A 14137-nucleotide genomic window follows, 5' to 3' on the forward strand; every position below is an offset into this window, starting at 1 on the left:
TGTTAACACATTAACTCTCAAAATGGAATGTGTTCAAAGAAATGTACTTTCTGTCCAAACAAAGGTAAGACTTCAAATCACATATTTTCTTTGATAGTATGAAATACGACTCGCTACAGGCCAACATAAATCATAAACTCTTTTATGTTCTAACTTAACCTTAGTTTCACACACATTTACAATATACCTGCAAACAACCCAGAAATGCCAGAAAATATTTTTGCTAATGGGAAAGGCACACATTCCATAAATGTTCAACTATTAAGTCATATTTTGAGTGAACTCATGAAAATGACGATAACATTTGGATATTACAGTTGGTAATTTGAAGTTTAGGACAGCACACTTTAAAAAAAAATTGTGTGTAATATATCAGAAGCTTAGCTTTTCTTAAATAAGAATCTGACATTTATTCTACTGATTCAGTAAAAGATTTGAAGATTTTTTAAGTACTTCACCATTTGATTGTTTGTTTAGGTATAGATAAGGTTCCCTTCATTGAAAATACCAACTGTAGAACCATGTGAATGGTTAGTTACATTAGGGTAGCATAATTTAAAACACTGTAAAATAGTATTTACACCATTGAAAATAGGAAGGGAGAAATAAGTAGTGTAATAGTAGAGAAATACATGGATCACCAGGAGGAAGTTGTGTAGCTAAGGTTGGCAAGAGAGGACAGTGAAAAGATGGAAGCCAACAGGGAAGTGTGTGTTTTCTATAATAGTATTTTATATCCAGTGCAATCGTAATAAAGAAGTATCGAACAAACAATATGAGGTCTCTGTTTAATTACTATAAATAGGAAGTACAAGTGTAATCATAACATGGCGCAGTCGGAGAAGAGTCAACGTGTCACGAACGGCAAATAGACACCACGCGGCAACGATAAGGTATTGCAAAGCAGCGTGCCGAGCAACGCAGTCAACATCACCATGAATAATTTGAAACTGCCTAATCCATTGCAATTTACGGAAAATGCAGCGGAAAATTTTCGGAGGTTCAAGCAGCAGTATGAATTGTATATGCTTGCGTCGGGGTCCACGAAGCAAACGGCGGAGGTGCAAACGGCGATTTTACTGACAATAATTGGTGAAGAAGGTTTGGAGCTTTACAATACATTTGAACTGACCGAGGCAGAAAAAAATGACCCAGTCAAAGTCTTAAGTGCTTTTGAGAACTATTGTGTTCCGCGAACCAATGTCTGTGTGGAACGGCATGTATTTTTCAACATGGACCAGAAGGAAGGAGAAAATATTGATATGTATGTAACAGACCTGAAGAAACTAAGCCGGAATTGTGAGTTTGGGGATATGAGGGACAGCCTGATAAAAGACTGAATTATTGGTGGTCTGCAAGACAGGGAAATTAAAACCAAACTGTTAAACACAGACGACTTAACCTTAAACAAGTGTGTCCAGATATGCAAAAATGCAGAACTAACACAACTCCAGTTACAAACCGTATCCCGAGGGGAAAATGTGGCAAGTGTGTGCAAAATCAAACAAGTCAATATGTCTCAGCAAGCACAACCTTCAAGATCGGCGTATCAAAAACAATCCAGGTATTCGGGGCCTCCACAATCAAGATCAATAGAACTTTACAGAGATGGAGAGGAGAGCAGCAAGCAGATGCCACAGCAGTACGGAGGAAGAAATTGGAACCAGGTCGAGGGCAATGCTTTTAGCTGTTCGCGATGTGGTAAGAAGCATCCACCTATGAAGTGTCCAGCATATGGAAAGGTGTGCAAGGTATGTAACAGACTAGGGCATTTTGGAATAGTGTGCAGATCAAACGTCAATTCCGTACATCAAGTGAATCAGCAAAGAGGGACAGTTGGGGTAAACAAAATGAGTGATCAGGACAGGGAATTTAACGGACAACAGAAATGGGACGGGAGTCAAGTACATGAGCAAGTATTGTTATTAGGTCAAGTTTCATGTGTGCAGAGTGAAAGTGCAAACAGTAAGGAGGAATGGGTTGAAAAAGTGTTAATTAGGAATAGGTATGTCAAATTTAAATTAGACACTGGAGCACAGGTAAACATACTTAATCACAACTGAGGAGGCAAGGCACCTAAAAATAAAAATGGTGCCCCCAACAGTAAAATTGGAGAATTATAGTGGTCTACCAATACCTGTAGTAGGAAAGTGTTTCTGTTATTGTAGATTTAAAGGAGGTAAGGAAGGTGTGGTGGAGTTTCAAGTTGTAGAAGGTAACAAGAATGCTCCACCAGTGATCGGCCTACCCACTATAAAACAATATGATCTGGTGAGGAGAGTACTAACGGTAGGTACAGTTGAAAATAATGGGGCACAGAAATGTTCTAAACAGGGCACCATGGAAAGAGGAACAGGTAGCTCAGGGTTCATAGATAGTTTAGATAGCAATGCATTGCCTGACAGCGTTAGTGAAGTGTTACAGGAATATAAGGAATTGTTCGAAGGAATTGGGGTATTTAACTATACATACAAAATAAAGGTAAGGGATGGAGCAGAACCACACGTTGCAAAACCTAGAAAAATACCATTTCACTTGCTAGATGCACTGAAACAGGAACTAGATAAAATGGAGCAGTTAGGAATAGTCAAACCAGTGACAAAACCGACACAATGGGTTAACTCCCTCGTGGTGGTCAGGAAACCGGATAATAGTCTCAGAATTTGTATAGATCCATTTAAATTAAATAAGGAAATAGAAATAGAATACTTTCAATTGCCCACATTCGAAGAGTTAGTCTCACGAATGCCGGAAGCGAAGGTTTTCACAACATTGGATGGTTTCAAGGGTTTCTGGCATATCAAATTAGATGAGGAAAGTCAGGATGTAACAACATTTAATACACCATTTGGGAGATACCAATTCACTAGGCTTCCATATGGGTTAAGATCGGCCCCAGAAGTATTTCACAAATGCTTTACAACCATTTTTGCAGGCATATCAGGGGTGGAAATTTACATAGATGATTTGATTATATGGGGGAAAGATCAAGCGGAACATGACTTGAGGTTACAACAGGTACTACAAAGAGCTAAAGAAAATGGAGTAAAATTCAACAAGTCAAAATGCAGGATCAGTTCTTCAGAGGTAACTTATGTAGGGCACAAAATCAGTTCCAACGGCATTAGCCCTGATGAGGCAAAAGTCGAAGCAATAAGGAACATGCCCACACCTAAAAATAAGAAAGAATTAGCCACTTTTTTGGGAATGATCACGTATGTATCAAAGTTCATCCCTCAGGTAAATAAAATTAGTCATCCCCTGAGAGAAGTTAATAAACTGCATGCAGCGTGGCAGTGGAATGATCACCATGAGCAGGCCTTTAGGGAACTTAAGCAAGTGCTAACAAAAAACCCAGTACTACAGTACTATGACAGAAATAAGCCGATAGTTTTATCAGTCGATGCGTCTAGTCATAGCCTAGGAGCAGTTATCCTTCAAAAGCAGTTGCCAGTAGTATATGCAAACAAAACACTTAACAAAAGTGAAGAAAATTATGCACAGATTGAAAAAGAGTGTTTTGCAATACTCTATGGTTGTGAGCGCTTTTACCAATATCTGTATGGAACCAAGTTTGTAGTACAGACAGATCACTTACCTCTCATTTCTATTTTTAAAAAACCCTTAAATGAGTGTCCGTTGCGATTGCAAAGAATGTGCTTGAGGTTACAACCATACGAGTTTACCCTGGAGCATGTCCCGGGTAAAGATCTCATCATCGCAGATGCTTTGTCGAGGCTAGGAGAAAAGAAATCACAGAATAGTGATGTTTGCCAAGAAATAGAAGCACACGTAGGGCTAGTAATAGCTAAGCTGCCAGTCACACAACGTAGACTAAAACAGTTTAAAGTAGAGACAGGTAAGGATCCAGAATTGCAGGCAGTAATACAGCTGGTTAAAAAGGGTTGGCCAAAAGACAAGAAAGAGTGTGCGGATGTCACAAAACCTTACTTCATGGTGCCGGGTGAGTTAAACGTAGTTGATGACTTGTTATTTAAGGGAGAGCAAATTGTAGTTCCTAAGGCCCTACGGAAGGAGATGCTGAATCGGGTGCATTATAATCATTTAGGTATATCTAAGTGTAAACATCGTGCCAGACAACATTTGTACTGGCCTAATATGGGTCAAGAAGTAGAGAATGTGGTGAATAATTGTGTAATTTGTTTGAGGAGCCCAAAGAAAAGTGTCAAGCAACCAATGTACATGAGAGAGGTACCAGGTGGTCCGTGGCTGGCTGTAGGCACGGATATTTTCGCTCTCTTCCAAAAGAATTATGTATTGGTGGTGGATTACTTTACTAAGTTTGTGGAAATAGAAGAACTCAGAGATATGTCTAGCGAGGGTACCATAGATAAATTAAAATCAGTTTTTTCTCGGTATGGGATACCGAACGTTGTGTATAGTGATAATGGCCCACAGTATGCCAATGCGAAATTCAAACAATTTGCAGAGGAATGGCAGTTTAACCATGTCACCTCCAGTCCACAATATGCACAGTCAAACGGGCTAGCAGAAAGACACATACAGACAGTTAAGCGGATGTTAAAGAAAGTCGGGGTAGAGAACAAGGATGTCAAGTTAGCAATGCTGGAATTAAACAACACTCCGCTAGAGGGAAACTGGAAAACGCCAGCAGAAATGATGTTTGGTCGTCAACCAAACACCATGCTGACAGTGGGTAGAGATAGTCTGGAGGTACATCAGGCAGACAAGGCAAAGCTCATTAGCAGACAAAACAAACAACAGGAGTATTACAATAGGGGATCAAGAAGGCTCAAGCCTTTCAAGCCAGGCGATAATGTATTCTATAGCAGACAAGGGGATCAGGAAAGGACCATGGGGCAGGTACTGGGGTACTCCTCCAAAAGACCATGATCTTATGTGATTATGACCCCTGAGGGCAAGCAGGTTGAAAGAAATAGAGTTCACATACATAAAGGAACTAACAATTTTGAGTTCAGAGTTAAGAACAGGATCGATGAAGGGGAAGGAGGTGAGACAAACAGTCCGGCGAGGGGAAGAAGGGAAAGTATAGACGAGGACTTTAAAGGATGGGATCATGAGAGTAGGGGTTTATGGAAACAATACGGTGGGATCAACATAACAATCAGATGTTACACCACGATGACAGTCAGTTAGCCACGGCTCAACCTGCCACCACTCTCACAACACAAAGTGGACGTCATGTACATAGACCTAAGTATTTGGAAGAGTACTGTTAAGAAAGGGAGATTTAATTGTAGAGAAATACATGGATCGCCAGGAGGAAGTTGTGTAGCTAAGGTTGGCAAGAGAGGACAGTGAAAAGATGGAAGCCAACAGGGAAGTGTGTGTTTTCTATAATAGTATTTTATATCCAGTGCAATCGTAATAAAGAAGTATCGAACAAAGAATATGAGGTCTCTGTTTAATTACTATAAATAGGAAGTACAAGTGTAATCATAACAAGTAGCATTTACAATTGTGTCCTTTGGAATTATTGGAATACAAAAGCAACCAATTGAAAAAATATTGTTACAATTTTTCCTCAGTCTTATAAGAAAAACATTTACAATACATTTCATTAAACTTATTTTTAGAACCCATTTTTTTTTCAACTAAGGTGTTACCACAAATATAGTATGATATAATTTTGTATTTAAATATTGTCTTAAATATCCCTGTTTATTATTTCTGTAGGTGGTTAATGATTTATTGAAAATGGACTGTTATTTCCATGCAATTTTTTTATGGGTTATGTGCTATTGGCAACAGGCAAAGCTCACTAATATTGGCCTGGATTAACTGCCGTATGTTTTGGCACACAAAAATTTTTTTAGTAGACATAGACAAGGACTAAGCTCTTTTCAATGGTACCCTTGTTCTGTTATAGAAAATAATTAAGTTATTTTAATTTTGTGTTGGTTTTTTTCCCAGATTTGTGGGCCAGACCTACGTATTTACAATGTAAATGCATGGTATGGAGGCTCCGCATATGGTGCCATAGTAGTGTGAGGGAAGAACTTTACAACCAGTACCAGGATCATGGGCACGGATCCTCATGGCTACTAGATAAAGTGACAGGTTTATTACATAGTTACATATGAAAGAAAGATACTTATCATGGCTCACTATGTTTAAAATCATCTTCTACAATAACAGTAATTGCATGTATAAAAATATATATTTTCAAAGGCTCTTGAAACTAAGAAATTACTATTTTGTTGACATTATATAGTTGAGGAAATATAAGAGTTGTATTTATCATCAATAAAACCAAAATGTTTTCATGCTAAATGCATGTACCTGTAGGTGATTCGAGATACCCATTAGAACCATGGTTATTGACAACTGTTATTGACTTCCTTACTGAGATGCCTGAATATTATTATTCAGCAAGACATGCTTCAACAATATGTTGTGTTGAAAGGGTAATGGAGTTCTGAACATGAGGTTTCGGTGTCTTGAAACACAGTGTTCTCCACTATCGCCCAAGAGCAGCCAGCATTATTCTTGCATGTGCAGTCCTGCACAACATTGCCATTGAGGTAAGAAGCTTTAGTAGACTATTTTACAATATTGTGCATTCAACTTTAAGTCTACTGTTTAGTAAACTATATTATAAAAAAGCAATGAGTCCTATACCATTCCATTCATGAAACTACATTTGTTTTTGTAGCACATTTTGATGCAATAAAACATTGGTTACTTCAGTTTCATGCCAACTTTTTTTTAACTTTGACAATTTATATGGATGTTCCACTAAATAAACTGCATTGTGTGTTAGGTACCAAAATGTTTAAGTTATTTCCTGCAGGTTATATGCTTGTTTTAAGCTCAGAGGGTAAAATCGTTAAGAGGGCGCCACCGCACGAGAAGGATACATGGACCCAGCTGAGACTCCTCTCAGGGCATGATATGGCCCATGTGGAGACGAGATTCGACCCTCCTTGCCAACCAGAAATTTCACAGACCTGGCCTGCTCTCAGCATCGGGCACGCCTGCACAGATGGTCGGTGTTGTGGGCTCTTTAGGCATCCCACACGCCGGAGACTTACTGATGAACGACACGTGGTCAGAGAGCAACACGGTTTTTCAAGCAAGCATTTATTTCCACAGTTGGTTATTACATGCCCTCGTACACATACCAAGTTAAATTGCTTTAAATGCCCCGTGGCAGGTACCGGAATAAGTGAGATGCAGTCCACCCTCGTGGCTGCACGAGAGATTGTCGTAGGTTGGTTTCAAAGCTCTGTGAAGGAAATAACAATAATTAATTATATAGTCTGCCGACCAAGGCAAGCCTTCAGGACATGTAGAAAGCGATTTAGAATAGTTATGACGAGAAAACAGAAGTAATTTTCAGTGATGCAATAGGATGAAGTCCCCAGGGTGTAGACATGTCTTACCTCGGCTGGTGATGATGAGACTCATTGGGAGAGCACGCTCTTCGTGGTATCATGGCGCCTCCACGCCAATCAAGAGAAATCGTTATATTTGTTTTAAATTGGGCCATATGTTGTTTGAAAGTAAAAGATAAAACAATAATACAAAAAATAGGTACGTGACTGAAGCCATGGCACTTTTTCAATCCTTTGGCGAATTCATTCTGGGATGAGACACATGGCAAACATATTCAGAGTGCCTACAGTTTTATTTGGTGGCTAACCACATCACAAAGGATGAACAGTAATGGGCAATTTTTACGGTAACTGGCACCGAAGTGTACAATTTAGTGACTTCGTTAATAGCGCCCAAATCAACTCTGGAAGTAGCGACCACCAACATGCTAGTCGTGCTGACAAATAATTTTAAGCTGAAACCACGTGAAATTGGCGAGTTCCATAGAAGGGATCAAGAGGATGGCGAGTTGATCTTTCAGTATGTGGCAGAGCTGTGATGATTATCTGTGCATTGGTGTTACGGAATCGCCTCGTGTGTGGTGTGCAGGATAATATGCTGTAGCATGCTCTTCTTGCCAAACCTAAGTTAACTTTTAAGGATGCGATGGATATGGCCATTGCAGCTGAAATGACTAGGTGTAATTTGTTGGACATAAGGGGTAATGTGGAAGAAGTCTCGGAAGCATTACATAAAATGACAGTGAGTGGAAATAAAATGGTGCACCAGTTAAACAAAGGGCAAGGGGCTAGAAAAAAGACACCCAAGGGAAGGAGTTGCTGGAAATGTAACAGTGAACACTCCCCAGAACAGTGTTGGCACTGCCGCACCATTTGTAAGTTTTTTTTTAAGCAAGATCATTTGGAACGGGGTTTGCATTGCAAAAACGAAGGGACTGATGAAACCAAAGAAAGACATGCAAGGATGGCATGATTGTAGTGGCACAAGTAAAACTTATAAAATGTCGGATCAGGTGGAGCCAGAAGAGTTTGAAGAGTCACCTATGTATAGTCTGTATAGAACCACAGCAAATGCACAGCCAAAACCACCAAGGATAATGGAGCTCCTATTAAATGGTAAATTACATATGATGGAAATTGACTCTGGTGCAGGCCACACTATCATTAGTTGGGATACATTCAAGCAGTTATGGCCTGAAAACCCACAATTGAACTAAACTTAACTGGTGCTACAGACATGGTCGAAAGAGAAGCTGAGAGTATTAGGGTCGTTAGAAGCAGTGAAAGCCAAACTGTTGCTGCTGGTTGCTGACGGACGAGGACCGAGTTTGTTAGGGAGAAACTGGTTTGAGCCACTCGGTATATATGTCCAAGGTAAAGTGGCGTAGCGTGGGTGGGGCGGAGGGGGCGGCCCGCCCCGGGCGGCAGCCCGCGGGGGCGGGTCGCCGGTGAAGCGGGTTGAGATCTGATCTATGATTCATTCATTACATGTGTCAGACACACTATAATGTTCCATTTTTATCTAACATTTTGCGCACCAACTATTTTTTAATATTTATTTAAAAGAAAAACTGCGAAATCACTGACAGAGCTCTTTATAACGTTTGTTTGTTTACATACGAACGGCAACATCGCATCACGCCGCGCCGCCCGGCGCGCGCGAGCCGAGTTGAGCGGCACTCCTTATTATGTTAATTACTCATACAAAATCTTTTGTTTCACGCGTCGGCCCGTGTCGATGCCTCTCTTTCGCACTCATTGAATTTAGTACTACGCATTGTACTGTAAAGTTTGACCTTAACCCAGGGCAAACCAAACAACTTCCGCGAACCGGGACACAGTAAAACTCCTATATTGCCCCGTACCGCGAGCGCAGGTAAACCCAAAAAAATATTAAAACCCAAACTAATAGCAGGCTTAAAAAAATACTAATAAGGTTGCGAACAGTGAGAGGAGGCAGCAAGTTAAAAAGACGCAAAATTTATATGACAACATTTAATAAATATATATATATCATAAAATCGTTTCATCACAAATCGGCGCATCCATCATAAAATACCTACCCTATTACTACTTATAAAAAAATAGCTTTATAATAATACTAAAAAAATACTTTAACAATTCCCCGAAAAAATTATAATTTGATTATATACTTCGGAGCTCCAAAAATTAAATATAATTACCAAAAAGGCATTAAAAATATATACGAACATATTAATACAAATACAAATACAAATACAAATATAGATACGCACCGGGCGTATCACCGCTGTAAATACTAATTAACATAGGCGAAATCTAGCAAAAAATTGACACACCTTAACATGCAAATAAATATACCAAAAATTTAGCAAATTACAAATTATGGGTTTACAAGCCCTTCTCAGTTAAATCATTTTCTAACGGTCGACGCCTTTTTTCTTCTAGGTCTGGCAGGGATTGGATGAAACACGCTGAACGTAAAATCCCAGTTTCAGTTTTATTAGTCCGTTAATTTAAATCCCGAAAATCCACAAATTATAGTTTCGCACCAGGGGTCTAAAGGGTCAACGGGGCAGTGGCACAATTACCTCAGATCTACTATGAGCTCCGCTAGACTATAAACTTGGCTATATTGTCGATTGAACAAGAATTGGCTGCTAATATTGATTTTGACAAAAGTTATTTCTGACTTCGCTGCTCATAAGGCCCGTAGAATCCGCTTGTAAAACCACTCATCCTATTTTAACTTCAATAAAAGGTACCTCATTGCATGTGAAATTTAATTTTAACTAAGCACCTATAGAATGGGGGCGGCAAAATGGGTCTCCCGCCCCAGGCGCCGAGATGGCACGCTACGCCACTGCCAAGGTATTCATGCAGTTACACAAGATGAGGTATGTAAAATGTTAAACCAACATCCATGAATGTTTGATAATGCAGAGTTAGGCCACTATGTAGGACCTCCAGTTACAGCCAGATGTGAAGCTGATATTCAAGAAAAGTCGTGTGGTGATGTTCGCGTTGCGAGACAGAGAAATTGACAGGTTAGTGAAAAGAGAGGTTAATGAACCTGTAACACATTCTGCGTGGGCCACTCCCATTGTACCAATCCATAAAGCAGATGGATCACTACGCATCTGTGGTGACTACAAATGTACTGTGAATAATGTTTGCAAAACTAGTGCTAACAGGTGGGACAATATTTACAAAGTTGGACCTTGAGGATCCATATATGCAGCTTTCAGTTGATAAGGCAACCTCTGAGGTGCTGACAGTGAATACAATGAAGGGGCTGCTTAAGGTGAAACGGCTACCATTCAGGGTTAGTAGTGGACCTGCAATTTTTCAGCGACAAATGGAGATGATGTTGGCTGGGATAGCTGGGGTAGTGGTATTGTTAGATGATATTTTAGTTACTGGAAGAAATGCAGAAGAACACTGGCAGCAGGTACATGAGGTCTGAAGAAGGATCGATGGGGCAGGTCTGCATCTGAAAAAATCATAAAACAGGTTTGCTGTTCAGTGTAATGTTTTTGGGGTACAGAATTGATGAAGAGGGTGTGCATTCAACAGAGGAGAAGATCAAAGCGATTCACAAGGCTCCAGAACCAAAATGCCGTAAAGAGCTTCAGTCATTTCGGGGCCTTTTAAACTTTTATGAGAGGTTCCTGAAGGATAAAGCTTCTATAATAGAACCCCTTAACCGCTTATTGTATCACAGGACCCCTTGGAAATGGACCCATGAACATAGTGAGGCATTCGGCAAAGCAAAAAGAATTGCTTGCAGTCGGATGTGATGCTGACACACTATGATCCACAAAAGCGTCTCATCCTCACTTGTGATGCTGCTGAATATGGAGTGGGTGTAGTTTTGGCCCATGTAATGGAAGATGGGTATTAAGCACCTATTGTGTTTGGATCGCGAACTTTGCATAAGCAGGAAAGAAACTACTCACAATTGGATAAAGAAGTGATAGCTATTATGTTTGGAGTCAAGAAATTCCATCAGTATGTGACAGCAAGACCATTTACTATTGTGAGTGACCATGAGTCCTTGCTGCGCCTATTGGATCCCACTAAGCAAACTCCAAACATAATGTCTCCCTGGCTGTTGTGTTGGATTTTGTGGCTAGCCATGTACAACTACCAGCTAGTTCACAAGGCAGGGTTTAAAATTGGCCATGTTGATGCACTGAGTCAGTTGCTTATACAATCATTGACATTAAAAATTCCAGTAGTGGGTGATGTGTTGATTTTGGAAGAAATTTCAGATTTTACAAGTAGGAGCAAAAAAAATTGCACAAGATACAGAAGAGGATATGACACTGGCTCAAGTTAAAGAGGGAGATGTGTCAGAAGATCTCCATCTATATGTTCTTCGTAAAGATCAATTATATGTCTACAAGGGTTGCATTTTGTAGGGGAACCATATGATTATTCCATCTTTAAGGACACAATTGCTAAAGGTACTGCATGCAGCACATGATGCAATTATCCGGTCCAAGGCATTAGCTCGCAGCTACACGTGCTGACCTAACATGGACACTGACATTGAAGCAATGGTTGGACCATGTGTAGAATGTAAGCAGCATCGAGCAAAACCCCCCCAAAAGTGAAAGACGTTTCTTGGATTTGAGAAAAAAAACCTTGGCAAAGAATACACATATTTTTTTTTTTTTTTTGGCCCATTTCAAGGACAAGTGTTCCTGATAGTTGTTGATACATATTCCTGGTGGCCAGAAGTCAGGAAGGTGCAGTCTATGACCTCTGCATCAGTCATCAGAGAACTTAAAAGATATTTTCAGCTTGCACGGCCACCACATTTTATAGTGTGTGACAATGGAACAGCGTTTGTGTCTGGGGAAATGACAACTTTTCTAACAATGAATGGGATCCAACTAATACGAAAAAAACCTTTTCACCCATCTACAAATGGCCAGGCTGAAAGAATAGTACAAACCATCAAAGGAAAACTTAAGAAAACCAAATTGGCTCATATGCTGTTTGCTTTGCGGACAACTGCCTATACAATGACCAACAAAACATCATCAATACTGTTAATGGGTAGGTCTTTGCGTACAACATTGGAACAGATACATCCAAAGGCTTGTGAGGATCGTCAAACTTTGAACATCCCTGAAACACTAAGAAGTTTTGCTATTGGAGATCGAGTGCTGTACAAGTATCACAAAGTGGCTGTTGCGAAGCTCAAAGCAAAAGAAAGGCACTTGACTTATGTAGTGTCAAGTAGTGGTGGGCAATCAAATAGGCATCACACTGATCAGTTACTCCAAAGAGCAAGGTCACAAGTTGTGGAGGAAAAGAGTTATTCAAAGGTAGATTCTAATAGTGTTGCAGTCAATTCGGCTGGCCAGAGACAAAGCAGTTCATTAGGATATGGCAGTGGTACACTGAAAACATGGTTGTTCAGCTAAAGAGACAAGTCCAAGTTCACCACACAGAGAACATGCATCATCTCCTCCTAAGGCACAAGACTGGGAACCTTTCAGAGGTTTTGGAGAGTGGCCATCTCTTACCATCTCGAGCACAGACACCTTGTACAGGTGTAGAAGAATATCCGAAGACATGTTTGCATCCAGGATGGGAAATGGCTGTCATCAGTGACAAGATAACGAGATGCTTAGAACTTTAAAGAGAGTTGACGTCGACCGGGGCTACGCCCTCCCTAAGCCCGATGTGCCACGTCACGCTGCAACTGACCCCCCTCTCCTCCCACCACCACCCTCTATTCAAACCTCCCGCCCCATGTGCAGGTGTGTGTGTGTGTGTGTGTGTGTGTGTGTGTGTGTGTGTGTGTGTGTGTGTGTGTGTGTGTGTGTGTGTGTGCGTGTGAGGCGCCCGGCAAGAGGCGGTGCTAGAGTCGGTGCGACGACCCCTTTCTTTTATTAAAATAAACATAATGTATAAACCTTTTTATGTAATAAAATATCCCTAATTGTCACGCCTCAAGTTTTAGTAAGTAAGGACGGCGCAGCGCCCCATGCGAACATCCGCAGAACTACCCGCCAATAGTTTTTAAACTTTAATAAGAAATAACACCATAACTAAAGGTTGTTAATTATAAATAAGTGTACTTAAATTATGTTTGTTTTTTAAATAATATTTGTTTGATTAAGTATGTTACCGGATGGCTGCCCGGTAACAAAGCGGGAACTTAACCCTTCCCGGCGGCCATGATGCTCTGGTCTCGTCAGTCTGTTTCCGTTCACCGCCTGGAGTAGGAGCGGCCCGCGCACCTCGTCCACTTCATCTCTTTTGTTCACTGATCCATTAGTTTCCGTCGCATCTTTAAAGAAATCTAAAACCTTGTAACTTCTTCGAGGCCTGCTCCAGGTGGTAGACTCTTTCGCCTAAATATTTGTTTTCCGTTTACGGATATTTCGTACGCGTAATACGTGATTGACTCTCGAGGCCAGGCCATGCGGTGACCTGGTCAGCCTATAGACTGGTTATCACCCGCAACTGTGTTTTTTAGTACTTTACGTAAAACTCTTTAACATTTTTGTAACGTGCCGTGTAATAATTCGCCTGTGCAAGTTCGCTGGTAATAAAATCACTAGCTCAGAAAGTGTGGTTCAGTGGTCACATGTATAATTCCCTGAGTTCCGAGGCGTGTGGGACGCCTCAAGAGCCCACGAACAAGACGCACGAGGGAGGAGATTAGCCTAGCCCCACACGGGTCACGTCACGACCCTGAGCCGAGAGTTCGTAGCCGGGTCCACGTGCCCTTCCACGTGGTGGCGCCCAAATTACTTTTTTTCGTCCATCCGAACCCCCCCCCCCCCCCTCCCCCA

The 14137-nt window shown here is 40.8% G+C and overlaps 1 protein-coding gene across 1 annotated transcript in view; it reads right to left on the minus strand.

Annotated features, from left to right (window-relative positions):
• The window catches only part of LOC134529183 (small G protein signaling modulator 2-like), a 312573-nt gene that overhangs the window by 184490 nt on the left and 113946 nt on the right, over positions 1-14137 (minus strand). The window lies entirely within an intron of this gene.

The sequence above is a fragment of the Bacillus rossius genome, chromosome 2 (assembly GCF_032445375.1).
Source record: "Bacillus rossius redtenbacheri isolate Brsri chromosome 2, Brsri_v3, whole genome shotgun sequence".
NCBI classification, from domain to species: Eukaryota; Metazoa; Arthropoda; class Insecta; order Phasmatodea; family Bacillidae; genus Bacillus; species Bacillus rossius.